Source organism: Trachypithecus francoisi, unplaced genomic scaffold (genome assembly GCF_009764315.1).
Source record: "Trachypithecus francoisi isolate TF-2019V2 unplaced genomic scaffold, Tfra_2.0 Lachesis_group15, whole genome shotgun sequence".
Taxonomy (NCBI): domain Eukaryota; kingdom Metazoa; phylum Chordata; class Mammalia; order Primates; family Cercopithecidae; genus Trachypithecus; species Trachypithecus francoisi.
The window spans coordinates 75,302,786-75,322,185 of record NW_022681460.1 but is presented as its reverse complement, the minus strand read 5'-3'; positions in this window follow the sequence as shown (position 1 = coordinate 75,322,185).

Below are 19,400 nucleotides of genomic sequence, written 5' to 3'. Positions count from 1 at the left end.
AGTTTTTTCACATATTTGCTGTATTCTATTGTCTTTATTTCCTTGTACACATTCATGCTCTCATGCATTGCCGTTTTCATTTAACCTGAAAAATATCTTTTCCTGTATTATTTCATGTTTGTGACTGCTGACAATTTTTCCCAATTGAAATGTATTTATTTCATCTCATTTTTGAAGGCTATTTTAACAGAAAGTCTAGCATAATAGCGATTTTATTTCATCAAATTGAAGATATGGTTTTATCATCTGCTAGATATCACTTAATCTGGCTTTCTTTACATTTATCTTTCTTTAGATTGGCACCACTTCCTGAATCTGTGGTTGGTGTATTCAGTTTTAGAATAATCTTAGAATTTAACCTTCAAGATGCTAGGCTTACACTTCTGGCTTTATTTTTTCTGTTTTATTATTTGTAATATGCTATCTGTAGATTATATTGTGGTTATATTTAAACAAAGACAGCTGTGTTGCTTTCTTTGCAATTTTTATAATATTTGCTTGTTGCATTTTTTTCTCACTGATTATAATATTCATTACAATATTGAATATGTTGAATAAAAATAGTAATGTGGGGATAAAGGGAATGCATTTTTATTCCTAACTAAAATCAAATTTGTCTAAGTTTTATTATTTAGTATGTTACTGGTATTAGGTCAGCTAGAACTTTCTCATTTCTGAATATCAGTTTAAGAAATTTCTAGTCATTAAAATCTTTCAGTGAATTTTATCATGAAAGACTATTGAAATATATTGCCATTTTTGTGATTTGTGTTTAGCTCTATTAATCTGATAATAAAATAAGTTATTTGTAACACTATTAGAAAGAACTTTTGGATAACTAACTTCTTTAATAATACATTTTATATGAAATGGACTTGATTTGTCTATACTTTGTTTAGAATTTTTATAATTATGATGGGGTGATACTAGATTATGATTATTATGCTTATATTAATATAGTATCTCCATTTAATTTGTTCTTACCATATTACTAACTTCATTAAATTATTTGAGGAGTAGGCTCCCCTTTTTCTACTCTACCACTTTTTGTACTATTATGTGTGCTGGATATAGATAGAAATGATCTGTTAACTATGGTAGAAAGCATATTTCAAAGTATCTGAGTCTGTATGACAAGATACATTTTAACAATTTTATTATCTATAATTTATGTACAATGCAATTCACCAGTGTTGATGTTACAATTGCAATAAACTTATAAAGTAACATTGCCACCACCACAATTGTTTTATAAAAAAATGCTCCTTTGCAGTCATTTTCTCCCTCTACCTGGACTCTGGTACCACTGCTCTGCTTCTATCATTTTAAGTTTGCTATTTCTAGAATTCGACACAACATAATAAATTATTTACTGTCTTGTGTATGGCTCCTTTCACTTGACATAATACTTTTGAGATTCACCCGTGTTGTTGGATGTATTCAACTGTTTTTTTTTTTTTTTAAATTGCTGAGTAATATTTCATTGTATGTATCTACCGCGGATTGTTTATGAATTCACCTGTTGATAGGCATTTGGGTGGTTTCCAATTTTCGACTATCTTGAACAAAATACTGGGGACTTTAAAATAGAAGGCTTTGGTGAACGTGTTTTCATTTATATTTTTGTGATCAAAGTACATATACTTTGAATTGACTTTTGAGTACAGTGTGAAGTCAAGTTTGTGTTTCACACTTTTGCATATGACAAGCCAACTGCTCAGCACTATTTGTTACTGAACTAACCTGGCATGTTTGAAAATCAATTGACCACATCTATTTGGGTCTATTTCTAGACTGCTCTCTTCAATTGATATATGTTTCTTTCTTTATGCTAATGTCATGCTGTTTTGATTAACAAAGCTTTCTAGTAAATCTTGAAATCAGATAGTCTCAATTTTATTCTCATTTTCCAAAATTGCTTTGTCTTTTCTAACTCCATTTAATTTCTATATAAATCTTATGAATAGTTTGACAATGTACACAACAAAGCTTGTTGGGAATTTGATTTGGATTATATTGAATCTATAGATGATTTAGGGAAATTAACATCTTAGCAAGATTAAATCTTTCAACCCATGAGCACAATATTTATTATTCATTATTCATGTCATCTTTACTTTCTCTCAGCAGTGCTTTGTAGTTTTAGTGTACAGAGCTTATTCATAGTTTCTATGAATTCTACCTAAATTCTTGATATTCTTGAAGTTATTGTGAATAGTTGTTTTGTTTCAATTTTGAATTATTCTTTGCTGACATAGAGAAATAAAATTAACTACTTAACTAACAATCCACTCTAAAACAAATTGTTTCAGATTTCTCATTACTTTGAGATACTTCTGTAAAATTAAAATTTAATCTGTATTTGCAATTTTTATGAGATGTAATTTCATAATATTCTCTCATAAGCTTTTATGTTTCCTTTATTTTTATACTGTTTGTATTGTGATTTTTCAGTTTTTCTCTTTCATAATGCCCCTTATTGAAGATAAAAATCTCAAAATAATTACGCTGAGTGAAATAAGCCAGGTAAAAAAGAAGATAAACTATATGCTTTCATTTATATAAAGTTCTACAAAATATGAGCTAATTTATAATTATAATAAATTATAAATTTATAATTTATAACTACGGAGCAGATCAAAGGTCACCTATAGATAAGGGTAAGGAGCAGAAGGGAGATTTTACCAAGTGACGGGAGAAACTTTTAGAGGTGGCAGATAGTGTTTTCTGTCTTGATTGTGGTAGAAATTTCATGAATTTATACTTTCTAAGGTACAAAAAAGGACAACACTAATCTATCATGTAGAAGTCATGTTAGTATTTATCCCTGGTTGGCAGTACCTAAAAGACAATGCATGAAGTCTACTGGAAAACAAGTAACATCATATTTTGTAATCTAGGCTCTAGTTTTATGGGCGTGTCTAGCCTACAAAATGTTATACTTACTGTATATGTCTATGTTATGCTCTATTAAAGGGTTAAAATATATGGCCAATTTTTTTAAACAATAAATTCTGGCCCATTTTCCAATTTTTCTAGAAGCAATCATTACTGTGTCACTATCATTCTCATTTAGTTTGGTAAACTTATATGTTCCTGCAATATGCAAGATGTACATATTCCGTGTCTGTGCATATATAGTGTTATGGGCTAAATTGTGTCTCTCATCCCAGAAATCATACAATGAAGTCCTGGATCCCTGTATCTCAGAATACAGATATATTCAAAGATAGGGTCTTTAAAAATATAATTAAAATTAAATTATCACATTAGTTGGGGGGGCTCAAATCTAATCTAACTGGTTTCTTTATAAGAAGTGGAGATTAATACAGGCACACACACAGGGAAGACGTTTTAAGACAGAGGGAGAAAATGGCCATTACAGGGCAAAGAGAGAGTGCTTAGAAGACATGAACTTTACTGACCCCTTATTCTTGGACCTTTAGCTTTCAAAATTGAAAAAAAGAAAATTCTGTTGTTTAAGCCACGTAGTTCATTTTGGTACCCCTAGCAATCTAATATATATATGCGCCTTATATAATTTATGCATACAGTAAATAATTTTTTGCCATATTTATAACATGTCTAATTAAAATGCTGTTAACTAAAAGATTATTCATTTCTCTTAATTTTATTGCACTTTAGAACATTTACAGCATTTACATAGAGTATACGGATAAAAGAAAATACATTATTTATAGTTTTGTCCTTCAATAAAATGTTCTCAATTTTCCTCTATCATTTTCTGATTGATTTGAAATTAAAACATGACATATTCTTTGGTCAAAATAATATGACATATTTACATTTCAGTCATCTTTAATTAACAAGGCTCAGATTTAGTTTTTAAAAATTAATATGATTTCAGCATATAACTGTTCACTCTAGTGCCAGTCATGTCTTTGAAAGTAATTATTGCCACTTAGTTTAGCATGGGTCTTAGTGTTACAAAAGAGACACGTGACCAATGAATGGTCTACTGTCATTTATGCAGTATAAAGGGGGCATTACAAAATCTCAGAAGATAATGCATGTGTATTTTAGTTTAACAAAAGTGCTTTAAAAGAAATACATAAAAATGAAAAAAGCTTATATAATAAGTATATAAAGAAAACACTTTTTGCAGCTGTTCAATGTGTTTATGTTTTAAGCTGCGTTATTTCAAAAGAGTCAAAAGTTTAAAAATAAAAAGTTTATAAAGTAAAAAAAGATAGTAAACTAAGGTTATTTTATTAATGAAAAAGATTATTTTATGTTTTTAATAAATTTAATGTAACCTAAGTATACAGTGATTAAAAGGATACAATAGTGTATAATAATGTACTAGGCCATCATATTCACTCACCACTCACTCACCAACTCTCTCAGAGCAACTTCCAACCCTGTAGCCTCCATCCACACTAAGTTCCTTATTTGGGTGTACCATTTCTTATCAGATATCCTGTATCAACTTTTTCCATGTTTTGTGTACATGTAGATACACAAATACTATTATGTTCCAATTGCCTGTGGTATTCAGTACAGTAAAATGCTGTACAGGTCTGCACCCTAGGAGCAATAGGCTATCCCATATATCATAGGTGCATAGTAGGCTCTACCAGCTAAGTTTAAGTACCTTCCATGATGTTCACAGGCAACAATATTGGCTAAGGACAATTCATTAAGAGATGCATGACTGCATATATATTTCTAAGGCAATAGAAGCTTTCTCTATGTGTTTCTCACTTCTTTTGGACCCTCAAAATAGCGTTTTCAGCTTCCATATTTCTAATAAAAGTATTTTAACCAATCTAGGCATTTTCTTTCATGTGCCTCAAAATTCTTCCAGCTTCTTTCCATTATCAAAACTTGAGCCAATTCCACATTAAACAATTAATAGTATTTATTTTTTAAAAGTTTTAGAATTATAGAAAAATTAAACAAATTATAAAGAGAATTTTTACTCCCTCTGACCACCCAAAAATCACATAGTTTCTCCTTAAATAACAGATTGTTCTAGGGTTTTTAAATTAATGAACAGATATTGACACATTTTATACGTTATTATTTATTAAAGTCTATAGTTTTGCATTAGGCTTAAAACTTTGTGTTGCACAATTCTATGGGTTTTAACAAATACCTAATTTCATGTATCCACCATTATAGTATTCCTGCAAAATAGTTTCATTGCCCTAAAAATCCCTCATGCTACCTATTCCTCCAACTTCCCTCCCTCTGTGAGCCACTGGTAACCAGTCATATTTTTCTTTTCATTAGTCAAAGTCATATAGAACGTACCATTTTAAGAGTGGCCTCTTTCACGTACCAATATGTACTTAAGATTCATTCAGGCTTGGAGTGGTGGCTCATGCCTGTAATCCCAGCACTTTGGGAGGCCAAGGCTGGGTGATTGTCTGAGTTCAGGAGTTCGAAACCAGCCTGACCAACATGGTGAGATCCTGTCTCTACTAAAAATACAATAATTAGCTGGGTGTCGTGGCATCCATCTGTAATCCCAGCTACTAGGGAGACAGAGGGAGAAGAATCGCTTGAATCCGGGAGGTGGAGGTTGCAATGAGCCAAGATCATGCCTTTGCACTCCAGTCTGGGCAACAAAAGCAAAACTACATCTCAAAAAATAAAACAAACAAACAAAAAAGATTCTATCTCCAATATGTTCAACAAATTACAGTGTAAATACTTAACAAACAAGATTAGTAATACATTAATGCTTAATAAGATCAAACTCTTCGCAACCAGCCTGGGCAACGTGGTGAAACCTCATCTCTACAAAAATACAAAAAATTAACGGGGCATGGTGGCGGGCACCTGTAGTCCCAGCTACTCAGGAGGATGAGCCAGGAGAATTGCTTGGACCCGGGATGCGGAGGTTGCAGTGAGCTGAGATCACGCCACTGCACTCCAGCCTGGATGAGTGAATGAGACTCCGTCTCAAAAAGCAAAAGAAAACAAAAAACAAAAAACAGATTCATTCTTTCATTTCACTACTGAGTAATATTTTATTGTATGGACATACCACAGCTCTTTTATCCATTCTCCTATAAAAAAAAATCTTAATTGTTTACAAACTTTTTTCTGATTATGAATAAAGTAGCTATCAATATTCATTGCAGATTTTTGTGTGGACATGTTTTCACATCATTTGGGTAAGTACTTAGGAGCAGGACTGCTGGATAAAATGGTAAGGCTATTTTATCTTTGAAAGAAAGTGTCAAATGCCTTTCAAAGTACCTGCAACATTTTGCATTCCCACTAGCAATTCATGAGAGTACTTGTTGCTTTATATCCTGTATAGAATTTGATACTGTCACGTTTTTGTATTTTACTCATCCTGATAGGTGTGCAGTGATATTTTCTTATTATAATGTGCAACTTCCAAATGTGGTTAAACATCTTTTCATATGCTTATTTTCTATCATATATATTCTTTGTTGTGGTATCTGTTCAGAATTCTTGCCCATTTTAATTGGGTGGTTTGCTTTCTTATTGTTGAATTTTAAGAATTTTTTTACATCTGAATACAAGTCCTTTATAAGATACGTGTTTTGCAAATATTTTCTCTTAGTCTGTGGCTTGTCTTTCTCAATCTCTTGACAGTGTCTTTTGCAGAGTAGATTTTTTTAAAAATTTCAATAAACTTAGTTTCCTATCACATATATGACAAACTTAATGACTTAAAGCAACACAAATTTATTCTCTCACAATTATGCAGGTAAAAAGTTTGAAATCGGCCGGGCGCGGTGGCTCAAGCCTGCAATCCCAGCACTTTGGGAGGCCGAGATGGGCAGATCACGAGGTCAGGAGATCCAGACCATCCTGGCTAACATGGTGAAACCCCGTCTCTACTAAAAAATACAAAAAACTAGCCGGGCGAGGTGGCGGGCGCCTGTAGTCCCAGCTACTGGGGAGGCTGAGGCAGGAGAATGGCGTAAACCTGGGAGGCGGAGCTTGCAGTGAGCTGAGATCCGGCCACTGCACTCCAGCCTGGGCGACAGAGCGAGACTCCGTCTCAAAAAAAAAAAAGTTTGAAATCCGTATCACTGGGCTGAAATCAAAGGGATAGTAGGAATGTTTTCCAGCCAAATGTGTTAGGAGAGAATCAATTATTTGCCTTTTCAAACCTTTGGTGGCTGTCCTAATTCTTTTCTGTGTGGTCATTGCAGTCTCCTCATTGGCTACATTGCCTGCTATGATTATGTTTTCCTTTTTTTTTTTTTTTTTTTTTTTTTTTGAGACGGAGTCTCACTCTGTCGCCCAGGCTGGAGTGCAGTGGCGCGATCTCGGCTCACTGCAAGCTCCGCCTCCAGGGTTCACGCCATTCTCCTGCCTCAGCCTCCGGAGTAGCTGGGACTACAGTCGCCCGCCACCTCGCCCGGCTAGTTTTTTTGTATTTTTTAGTAGAGACGGGGTTTCACCTTATCTGCCAGGATGGTGTCAATCTCCTGACCTCCTGATCCGCCCGTCTCGGCCTCCCAAAGTGCTGGGATTACAGGCTTGAGCCACCGCGAACTCTGGACTCTGATTATGTATTTTATATATCAACTTGTTTAGACAGTGATACCCATATATTTTATCGAACACTTCTTGAATTTGCCATAAAAGTACTTTTTACATGATAATAACATTTAAATCGGTAGACTCTGAGAAAAGCAGATTATCCTTCATAAAGTGGGTAGGCCTCATCCAGTCATTTGGAGGCCTCAGAAAAAGTCTGGCCTCCCCCAAGGAATAGGGAATTCTGCCAGCAATGTGCCTTTGAACTCAAGCTGCAACATCAACTCTCCCCTCCTGGGTCTCCAGTCTGCCAATTTACCCTGCAGATTTTTGACTTGTTAGGTTCCAGAACAGCATGAAACAACTCCTTAAGATCAGTCCATAGCTCTCTCTCCTCTCTCTTTCCTCAGAGAAAGATAGATGATAGATAGAAAGATAGATAGATAGACAGACAGATAGATAAATGATGGATAGATAGATAGATGATAGATAGATAGATAGATAGATAGACAGATAGATAAATGATAGATAGATAGATGATAGATAGATAGATAGATAGATAGATAGATAGATAGATAGATAGATGACATATGGATAGATAGATAGATTCTCTGGAGGCACTGACTAATGCGTCTTCTCTTCTGTCTCCATCTGACTCTCTCTTACAAGGATAAATGTGATTACATTAAGAGCTTATCCAGACATTTAGGATAATCTCCTCATCTCAGGATCCTTAACTTAATCATATCTACAATATCCTTTTTCTAAAGTAACATTCACACATTCCAGGGGTCAGCACATGGATATCTTTTTTGACTCTTTATTCAGCATACCACAGGTAGACTTGATAAGTCTTTTGTGAAAAACGGTAATTGTATCTATGTCAAATGTAGGTGGGGAATGAAAACTGTCACATTTGTTCTGGATAAGGCACATTTAAATTATAACAGAAGATCTAAGCATCTGTTTTCTGAATCTTTTAGTTCTGCTGATGCGTATGCAAACTCATAATGATTTCAAATATTTTAATTACTTTTAAAGATATTCAATAAAATGTGGCTATGGAAGACAGAAAGATACATTATATGGTTTTAAATATACTTTAAATATAAATCATGTTCACTTTAAAGTTTTAAAGTATATTTACAGCATTAGGTATGTTTATAATGTTATCAGTAATAAATACATTTTTTCTTGTTACATCTCATATTCTATGAATATTTTAAAATATTTAAATTTTAACTAGGTAGACCTGAACAATTAAATCAATTCTACTATATAATAAAATTATTTTATGAAATGCATAAAGAGCATATATGGATATTTTTATAAGAACAAATTTTGAATAAGAAAGGAATTCAAAAACTTCATAAAAAAGTAGTAACTATAGAAGTGGGTTAGTCAATGACAATGAATTAGACTAATCTGAGAGCAAGATCTGAGGTGAAAAGAGGTTAGGTAGTAGAAAAATAAAATAACAAAATTATAGATAAGTCTCCACTCTCATTCTTCACTTATTTTCTTGAGAAATAGCCTCTCCCCATTTGGGTCTCAAACAATTTTTAAGTGAAAAGACAAAAATTTAAATGAAAGGACAGAAATTAAGACTGCCTGTTTCAGTCCTATTCATTTTATAAAACTGTCACTTCTGTTAAACAGGTGTTTGAATAAAAGTAACCGTTTTGCATTTTGAGCATGCATAATATGCTGCGATTATCATTTATTCTAAAGACTCAGGTTTAATATTTTAATAATGTTACATCCTCTGGGTTCAGAACTCTATTAAATATTCTACTTAATAATTAAGTTCAGGCGCTGTTTAATGCACTTACCTTCTTTTCATGTGTCCAAGTTACAACATACTGTATTTAAAATCCTAATCATTTGTCAAATACTAGAAACTCACTAAAAATATGTTTATTAGATATACATCAATTATTTTGTGGCTCCTTCTTTCCTAGGAAATATACTTTGTTATGTGTTTGGTTTTTGTTTCTCTGGTTTGGTTTTTATTTTTCAAAAGCTTGGAAATTGAACAATAATTTAATATTTGGTATATATTAAAATATTAATTTGAGGGTGTTGTTGTGGGATCCTAGGGCAGTAACCTATAATTGGGAATGAATTTTAAAAAGCAGGGGCTTTTGGTAGGCATGAAGTCACCTCCATGTGCTTTTAGTAGTTCTAGGAATAATATTGAAAAATGAGTCTTAAACAAATACATTGTAATGTTATTTATAAACTGTATTGAATAAAAGCAAATAATAGTATGTGCTATATACTGTTATTTTAATATCCTAAAAAGGCAAAGTAATATAGGATTTCATGTAGATACAGTTAATAATACTATTGTAACAAGAAGTGAATTTATTTCTTCAACCGTGGCATATTTCTGCTAAGCCTTATTCAGTCTCATAAAAGATTATAGAAAAGATGAGACAACAGTAATAAGCTTATTCATTACCTCCAAAAAGCTGACCTAAGCAAAACAGATATCTGGATCAAATAATACAATGGATTCACCATATTACTCTCCCGAGATTTGTGAGAAAAATTATAAAATGTTTTTGTATTAACATTTAAAAATATTATGATTAATATGTAAAATAAATTTTTTATTCAATTAGGTTTCAGATTTCAAAAGCAATATTCAGAGCTCAATTTGAATTGGTATTGGGCCGACAGACTGATGCAAGTTTTCCCAAATTCTAACCAAACTGCCTGTGTAAACATACAGAGGGCTCTCACATCTCTACCCTAAACAAAAGACGGCCAGAGCCCATCCATAGAATGGACTAGGATCTTCCTCGTAGCTTTAAATCCCACGAGGCTACATTTTGTGGTACACGCTGTGGCCTATTCACAGTTTTTCATGTGACCCAAAGCAGATCTGTCATCCAGCAAGAAGGCTGTGGCTAAGAGACGTTCAGTCTTTAGCAGCCATACCCTGGGCTTTCATCCCTGCTTTTCTCTTACACACACACAATGAAAGGTGAGTATTCATCTACTCTCACCCACTCCTCTATTCAGAGAAAGAAACTTTCAGAAATAACTGGATGTGAAGGAAAAAATGGAAAGAATCCTAAGATGTCTAATAGTGATTCAGGGTTCCACATGCCCTTAATTTAGAAAGTTAAGTTACTTAGAATACTAAGAAGAAAACCAAACAAAAGAGAATACAGATGTGTGAATTGAATACTGTTACTAGATCTAAAAGGGGCTGAGGCCTATTCACATTAGCCTGCTGAGGTTTTTTTTTTTTTGTTTGTTTGTTTGTTTTTTTCTTTGCTGATCAAGGAAGGAGATGTATCAGTCAAAATAAGGACAATAAGTAGTCAGTCAATATTTAGAAATGTGAAGCTCATAACATTGTTTCTCGTTGAAGGATGAGTAAATAGAAAAAAAAAAAAACCCACCTCAAACAGAGCACACTGATGTTAATTTTAGAAAATTAATATTGCCTTTCTGTAAATTTAAAATACTGGAACAACAACAACAAAAACCACAGACCATGAAAAGTGACATAGATAAGACAGGTAGGTATCCAAGTAAAATATGTGCTGTAATTAAAATCAGTGTCATAGGCAATGAAAGTGAAAATTGGCAGTGGTATATTAAATTATTAGATGATCAAACCTAATGTCTCTAAATAAAGAACAAAAGGATGTTAGGATGAAGACAATGAAAGCAAAAATAACAGATAGCAAGGAGGGAGAACTAATACTTAAAGAACATATCGTGCCTTTACTGGAAGAAAAATAAAACTGTGGATGGTGGACACGGGAGGACATAACATAAAATATTCTAAGCTTTAGAAGAGAATTCCATAATTAGACTTTTTTAAAGTACTACAGTCTAGACAAGTCTAATGATACAAAATGAGCTAAACTACTGTACTTTTACATTCATTCTTGTGTTTTCCCAGAGTACAAACCTTCCATAGACTGTCTCCATCAATGACTGAATATAAGAGGGATAGGAGAGTGAAGCACACCTCTTATTTGGAAGACACAGAAAACCTTTGTATGCCTCATATTCCTTGCTTAGTTAAGAAATCCCCAATGCATTTTCTAAAAGTTCTTTAGAGTGCTCAGCAGTCTAGGATGTTCCCACAAACTAGCTCTTCTCTTTCTTTCACTTGGGATTGAACTTGCTTAGCGGCCGAGTGCAATTCCAGCCTACACTAGCTCCATCCCATCTCCTTTTACACAGGCATTTCTCCTAATAAAATCCTGGCATGTTTAATCTCCTTTTGATGTCTGCTTCTCAGAGGACCAGAAGTAAAAGAGATAAATAAAATAAAGACTTTTAAATAAGAAAAAGATGTGTTTAAAATAGTAGAGAAAATTATTCAGGCTTAATCAATTATTCAAGTTGAGCATTACACTGATGAGATAAATTCATTTTAACTAATTGAATTTTCATGATAATAACAGTAATGCATATTTATTCTTGAGCACTCAGGAAACAAAGAAAACGAGACAAAAACATCAACAACCACCACAAAAAAACAACCCACAAGAGATTCATTAATTTTTTGGTGTGTTTAATTAGTCTTTTTAAGTGTGTATTTCTTCTTAAATTTAAGTTTATAATAAAAAAATGCTTCTGAAAATATATTTTAGGGGTAAGCAACAGGGAAAGTATGTAAGAATTAAAAAAAAAATGACCAAGAGGCGAGACATTTTATACTTATTGTTAATTTTTAAAATATCATGTAGAATGTTTAATAATCATTTTATTCTTGATGTTTTTTTCCCCAGGTTTACTGAGATATAACTGACAAATACTAATTGTATATGTTTAAAGTGTGTCACATGATGTTTTTGATATACGTACACATTGTGAAAAGATTACAATAATCACACTAATTAATGTGTCCATTGTCTCACATGTTACCATTTTGTGTGTATGTGACTGATGGGAATACATAAGATCCACTTTCTTAACAAATCTCAAGTACAATAGGTCCTCATATAACACTGTTTTCTCCAACTTGTCATGTTATAATGTTTATGTGAAAGAAAATATCAATTCTCAGCAGGGCCACTGTCTGTGTGGAGTCTGCCTGTATGCCCTATGTCTGCAATGGATTTTCTCCTGGTACTCTGGCTTCCTTCCACATCACAAAGACACACATAATAGGTCAATTGATGTGTCTATATTGTCCCAGTCTGAGTGAGTGTGAGTGTGTGTGAGTATAAGCTGTGATAGAATGGTGTCCTGTCCAGGGTTGCCTCCCGCATTTCACCTCGAACTGCCAGGATAGGCTCTGGCCACCTGTGACTATATGATAATCATACAAATGAATGACAATAAACAATTTGGTACCAAGGCACTCAGCAAGTTCAGCATATTTGTTATTGTTTGTGTTTGAGCTGCATTGTGATTGGAGACATCCTTATAATTTTTGCTTTTCAAACATTTGTTCCTTGATTTAACCCACTCTCATTACAAAACCACTACCAATTCACTAAAACTTGGGTAATTATCTTACTAGCTTTTATTAATCTTTCCTAAATGTATGTATAACTCATCTTTATTAGTGTTTAACATTAGCAGGATTTTGTGTCTTTATTTAGAAGATAGTGATGCTTTTATGACCAGAAATATGTCATAGGAATGTAACCCTTGCTTATATCAATTCACCTATAGTAATACTGGTTTTGTTATGTCATTTTGCTTAAAATCACAGTTTCCAGAAAACTATCAATGATTTTAAGAGAGGACTTACTGTATACAACAAAGTTCTATTAACTACAGTCACCGTGCCATACATTAGATCTCTAAAACTTATTCATCTTACATAACTGAAACTTTCTACCCTTTGAAAATCTTTCCATTTTTCCCAGCCTTCATCCTCGGGAAACAACTGTTTTGCTCTCTGATTCTATGTGTTTGACTTTTTTTTTTTTGATTGCACATGAAAGTGAGATCGTAAAGTATATCTCTTTATGTGCTTGCCTAATTTCATTTAGCATGATGTCCTCCAGGTTCATCCATGTTGTTACAAATGATCATATTTCCTTCTTTTTTAAGGTTGAATAATATTCATACATATATTATAACTCACATTCTCTTTATCCAGATGTAAATTAGTGGAAATATGTTGATTCCATATGTTGGCTTTTGTGAATAATGCTGAGAGTATATATATGAATTTTAGATATTGATTTCATTACTTTAGAATATATAACCAGGAGTGGTTTACAGGATCATATGGTAGTTCTATTTTTAACTTTTTAAGGAACCTTTCTTTCTCTCTCTCTTTCTAAATAGTAAAATGGACAGGTAGATAGATAGATGAGATTTTGTTTCTATTATTATACTTTATTTTCTAGGGTACATGTGCACAACACACAGGGTTGTTACATATTTATACATGTGCCATGTTGGTGTGCTGCACCCATTAACTCGTCATTTACATTAGGTATATCTCCTAATGCTATCCCTCTTCCATCCCTCCACCCCACAGCAGGCCCCAGTGTGTGATGTCCAAGTATTATCATTGTTCAGTTCAGTTCCCACCTATGAGTGAGAGGATGCAGTGTTTGGTTTTCTGTTCTTGCGATAGTTTGCTGCGAATGATGGTTTCCATCTGCATCCATGTCTCTACAAAGGACACTAACTCATCCTTTTTTATGGCTGCATAGTATTCCATGCTGTATATGTGCCACATTTTCTTAATCCAGTCTGTCATTGATGGACATTTGGGTTGGTTCCAAGTCTTTGCTAATGTGAATAGTGCCGCAATAAACAAACGTGTGTATGTGTCTTTATAGCAGCATGATTTATAATCCCTTGGGTATATACCCAGTAATGGGATGGCTGGGTCAAGTGGTATTTCTAGTTCTAGATCCTTGAGGAATCATCATACTGTCTTCCACAATGGTTGAACTAGTTTACAGCCCTACCAACGGTGTAAAAGTGTTCCTATTTCTCCACATGCTCTCCAGCACCTGTTGTTTCCTGACTTTTTAATGATTGCCATTCTAACTGGTGTGAGATGGTATTTCATTGTGGTTTTGATTTGCATTTTTCTGATGGCTTGTGATGATGAGCATTTTTTCATGTGTCTGTTGGCTACATAAATGTCTTCTTTTGAGAAGTGTCTGTTCATATCCTTTGCCCACTTTTTGATGAGGTTGTTCGTTCTTTTATTCTTGTAAATTTGTTTGAGTTCTTTGTAGGTTCTGGATATTAGCCCTTCATCAGATGAGTAGATTGCAAAAATTTTCTCCCATTCTGTAGATTGCCTGTTCACTCTGATGGTAGTTTCTTTTGCTGTGCAGAAGCTCTTTAGTTTAATTAGATCACATTTGTCAATTTTGGCTTTTGTTGCCACTGCTTTTGGTGTTTTAGACATGAAGTCCTTGCCCACGCCTATGTCCTGAATGGTAATGTCTAGGTTTTCTTCTAGGGTTTTTATGGTATTAGGTCTAACATTTAAGTCTCTAATCCATCTTGAATTAATTTTTGTGTAAGATGTAGCGAAGGGATCCAATTTCAGCTTTCTCCATATGGCTAGTCAGTTTTCCCAGCACCATTTATTAAATAGGGAATCCTTTTTCCATTTCTTGTTTTTCTCAGGTTTGTCAAAAATCAGATGGTTGTAGATGTGTGGTATTATTTCTGCGGGCTCTGTTTTGTTCCATTGGTCTATATCTCTGTTTAGATATCAGTCCCATTCTGTTTTGGTTACTGTAGTCTTGTAGTATAGTTTAAAGTCAGGTAGCGTGATGCCTCCAGCTTTGTTCTTTTGACTTAGGATTGTCTTGGCAATGTGGGCTCTTTTTTGGTTCCATATGAACTTTAAAGTAGTTTTTTCCATTTCTGTGAAGAAAGTCATTGGTAGCTTAATGGGGATGGCATTGAATCTATAAATTACCTTGGGCAGTATGGCCATTTTAACAATATTGATTCTTCCTATCAATGAGCATGGAATGTTCTTCCATTTGTTTGTGTCCTCTTTTATTTCATTGAGCAGTGGTTTGTAGTTCTCCTTGAAGAGGTCCTTGACATCCCTTGTAAGTTGGGTTCCTAGGTATTTTATTCTCTTTGAAGCAATTGTGAATGGGAGTTCACTTATGATTTGGCTCTCTGTTTGTCTGTTATTGGTGTATAAGGATGCTTGTGACTTTTGCATATTGATTTTGTAACCTGAGACTTTGCTGAAGTTGCTTATCAGCTTAAGGAGACTTTGGGCTGAGAAGATGGGGTTTTCTAAACATACAATCATGTCATCTGTAAACAGGGACAATTTGATTTCCGCTTTTCCTAATTGAATACCCTTTATTTCTTTCTGTGGCCTTATTGCCCTTGCCAGAACTTCCAACACTATGCTGAATAGGAGTGGTGAGACAGGGCATCCCTGCCTTGTGCCAGTTTTCAAGGGGAATGCTTCCAGTTTTTGCCCATTCAGTATTATATTAGCTGTGGGTTTGTCATAAATAGCTCTTATTATTTTCAGATACATTCCATCAATACCGAATTTACTGAGAGTTTTTAGCATGAAGGGCTGTTGAATTTTGTCAAAGGCCTTTTCTGCATCTATTGAGATAATCACGTGGTTTTTGTGCTTGGTTCTGTTTATATGCTGGATTACGTTTATTGATTTGCATATATTGAACCAGTCTTGCATCCCAGGGATGAAGCCCACTTGATCATGGTGGATAAGCTTTTTGATGTGCTGCTGGATTCCGTTTGCCAGTAATTTATTGAGGATTTTTGCATCAATGTTCATCAGGGATATTGATCTAAAATTCTCCTTTTTTGTGTGTCTCTGCCAGGCTTTGGTATCAGGATGATGTTGGCCTCGTAAAATGAGTTAGGTAGGATTCCCTCTTTCTCTATTGATTGGAATAGTTTCAGAAGGAATGGTACCAGCTCCTTTTTGTACCTCTGGTAGAATTTGGATGTGAATCCAACTGGTCCTGGATTTTTTTGGTTGGTAGGCTATTAATTATTGCCTCAACTTCAGAGCCTGTTATTGTTCTATTCAGGGAATCAACTTCTTCCTGGTTTAGTCTTGGGAGAGTGTATGTGTTGAGGAAATTATCCATTTCTTCTAGGTTTTCTAATTTATTTGTGTAGAGGTGTTTATAGTATTCTCTGATGGTTGTTTGTATTTCTGTGGGATTGGTGGTGATATCTCCTTTATCATTTTTTATTGCGTCTATTAGATTCTTCTCTCTTTTCTTCTTTATTAGTCTTGCTAGTGGCCTATCAATTTTGTTGATCTGTTCAAAAAACCAACTCCTGGATTCATTGATTTTTTGGAGGGTTTTTTATATCTCTATCTCCTTCAGTTCTGCTCTGATCTTAGTTATTTCTTGCCTTCTGCTAGCTTTTGAGTGTGTTTGCTCTTGCTTCTCTAGTTCTTTTAATTGTGATGTTAGAGTGTCCATTTTAGATCTTTCCAGCTTTCTCTTGTGGGCATTTAGTGCTATAAATTTCCCTCTACACACTGCTTTAAATGTGTCCCAGAGATTCTGGTATGTTGTATATTTGTTCTCATCTTCATTTCTGCCTTCATTTCATTATGTACCCAGTAGTCATTGAGGAGCAGGTTGTTCTGTTTCCATGTAGTTGAGTGGTTTTGAGTGAGTTTTTTAATCCTGAGTTCTAGTTTGATTGCACTGTGGTCTGAGAGAGAGTTTGTTATAATTTCTGTTCATTTACGTTTGCTAAGGAGTGCCTTACCTCCAACTATGTGGTCAATTTGGGAATAAGTATGATGTGGTGCTGAGAAGAATATATATTCTGTTGATTAGGGGTGGAGAGTTCTGTAGAGGTCTATTAGGTCACTTGGTGCAGAGTTGAGTTGAATTCCTGGATATCCTTGTTAACTTTCTCTCTTGTTGATCTGTCTAATGTTGATGGTGGAGTGTTAAAATCTCCCATTATTATTGTGTGGGAGTCTCCGTCTCTTTGTAAGCCTCTAAGGACTTGCTTTATGAATCTGGGTGCTCCTGTATTGGATGCATATATATTTAGGAGAGTTAGCTCTTCTTGTTGAATTGATCCTTTTACCATTATGTAATGGCCTTCTTTGTCTCTTTTGATCTTTGTTGGTTTAAGTCTGTTTTATCAGAGACTAAGATTGCAACCCCTGCCTTTTTTTTTGTTTTCCATTTGCTTGGTAGATTTTCCTCTATCCCTTTATTTTGAGCCTATGTGTGTCTCTGCACATGAGATGGGTCTCCTGAATACAGCAAACTGATGGGTCTTGACTCTTTATCCAATTTGCCAGTCTGTGTCTTTTAATTGGAGCATTTAGCTCATTTACATTTAAGGTTAATATTGTTATGTGTGAACTTGATTCTGTCATCATGATGTTAGCTGTTTTTTTTGCTTGTTAGTTAATGCAGTTTCTTTCTAGCATCGATGGTCTTTACATTTTGGCATGTTTGCAGTGGCTGGTACCAGTTGTTCCTTTCCATGTTTAGTGCTTCCTTCAGGAGCTCTTGTAGGGCAGGCCTGGTGGTGACAAAATCTCTCAGCATTTGCTTGTCTGTAAAGAATTTTATTTCTCCTTCACTTATGAAACTTAGTTTGGCTGGATATGAAATTCTGGGTTGAAAATTCTTTTCTTTAAGAATGTTAAGTATTGGCTCCCACTCTCTTCTGACTTGTACAGTTTCTACTGAGAGATCTGCTGTTAGTCTGATGGGCTTCCCTCTGTGGGTAACTCGACCTTTCTCTCTGGTTACCCTTAACATTTGTTCCTTCATTTCAACTTTGGTGAATCTAACAATTATGTGTCTTGGTGTTGCTCTTCTCAAGGAGTATCTTTGTGGCGTTCTCTGTATTTCCTGAATTTGAATGTTGGCCTGCCTTGCTAGGTTGGGGAAGTTCTCCTGGATAGTATCCTGCAGAGTGTTTTCCAATTTTGTTACATTCTCCCTGTCACTTTCAGGTACACCAATCAGATGTAGATTTGGTCTTTTCACATAGTCCCATATTTCTTGGAGGCTTTGTTCGTTTCTTTTTACTCTTTTCTCTAAACTTCTCTTCTTGCTTCATTTAATTCATTTGCTCTTCAATCACTAATATCCTTTCTTCCAGTTGATCGAATCTGTTACTGAAGCTTGTGCATTTGTCACATAGTTCTCATGTCATGGTTTTCAGCTCTATCAGGTCATTTAAGGACTTCTCTACATTGGTTATTCTAGTTAGCCTTTCGTCAAATCTTTTTAGTTTCTTTGCACTGGGATCGTAATTCCTTCTTTAGTTCAGAGAAGTTTGATTGTCTGAAGTCTTGTTCTCTCAACTCGTCAAAGTCATTCTCCATCCAGCTTTGTTCCATTGCTGGTGAGGAGCTGTGTTCCTTTCAATGGGGACAGGCACTCTGATTTTTAGAATTTTCAGCTTTTCTGCATTGCTTTTTCCCCATCTTTGTGGTTTTATCTACCTTTGGTCTTTAATGGTGGTGATGTACAGATGGAGTTTTGGTGTGGATATCCTTTCTGTTTGTTAGTTTTCCTTCTAGCAGTCAGGACCATCAGCTGCAGGTCTGTTGGAGTTTGCCTGAGGTCCACTCCAGACCCTGTTTTCCTGAGTATCAGCAGCGGAGGCTGCAGAAGAGTGAATATTGCTGAACAGCAATTTTTGCTCCCTGATCTTTCCTCTGGAAGCTTCGTCTCAGAGGGTATCCAGCTGTCTGAGGTGTGAGGTGTCAGTCTGCTCCTAGTGAGGGGTGTCTTCCAGTTAGGCTACTCGAGGATCAGGGACCCACTTGAGCAGGCAGTCTGTCCATTCTCAGATCTCAAACTCCATGCTGGGAGAACCACTACTCTCTTCAAAGCTGTCAGACAGGGACATTTAAATATGCAGAGGCTTCTGCTGCATTTTGTTTGGCTATGCCCTGTCCCCAGAGGCGGAGTCTACAGAGGCAGGCAGGCCTC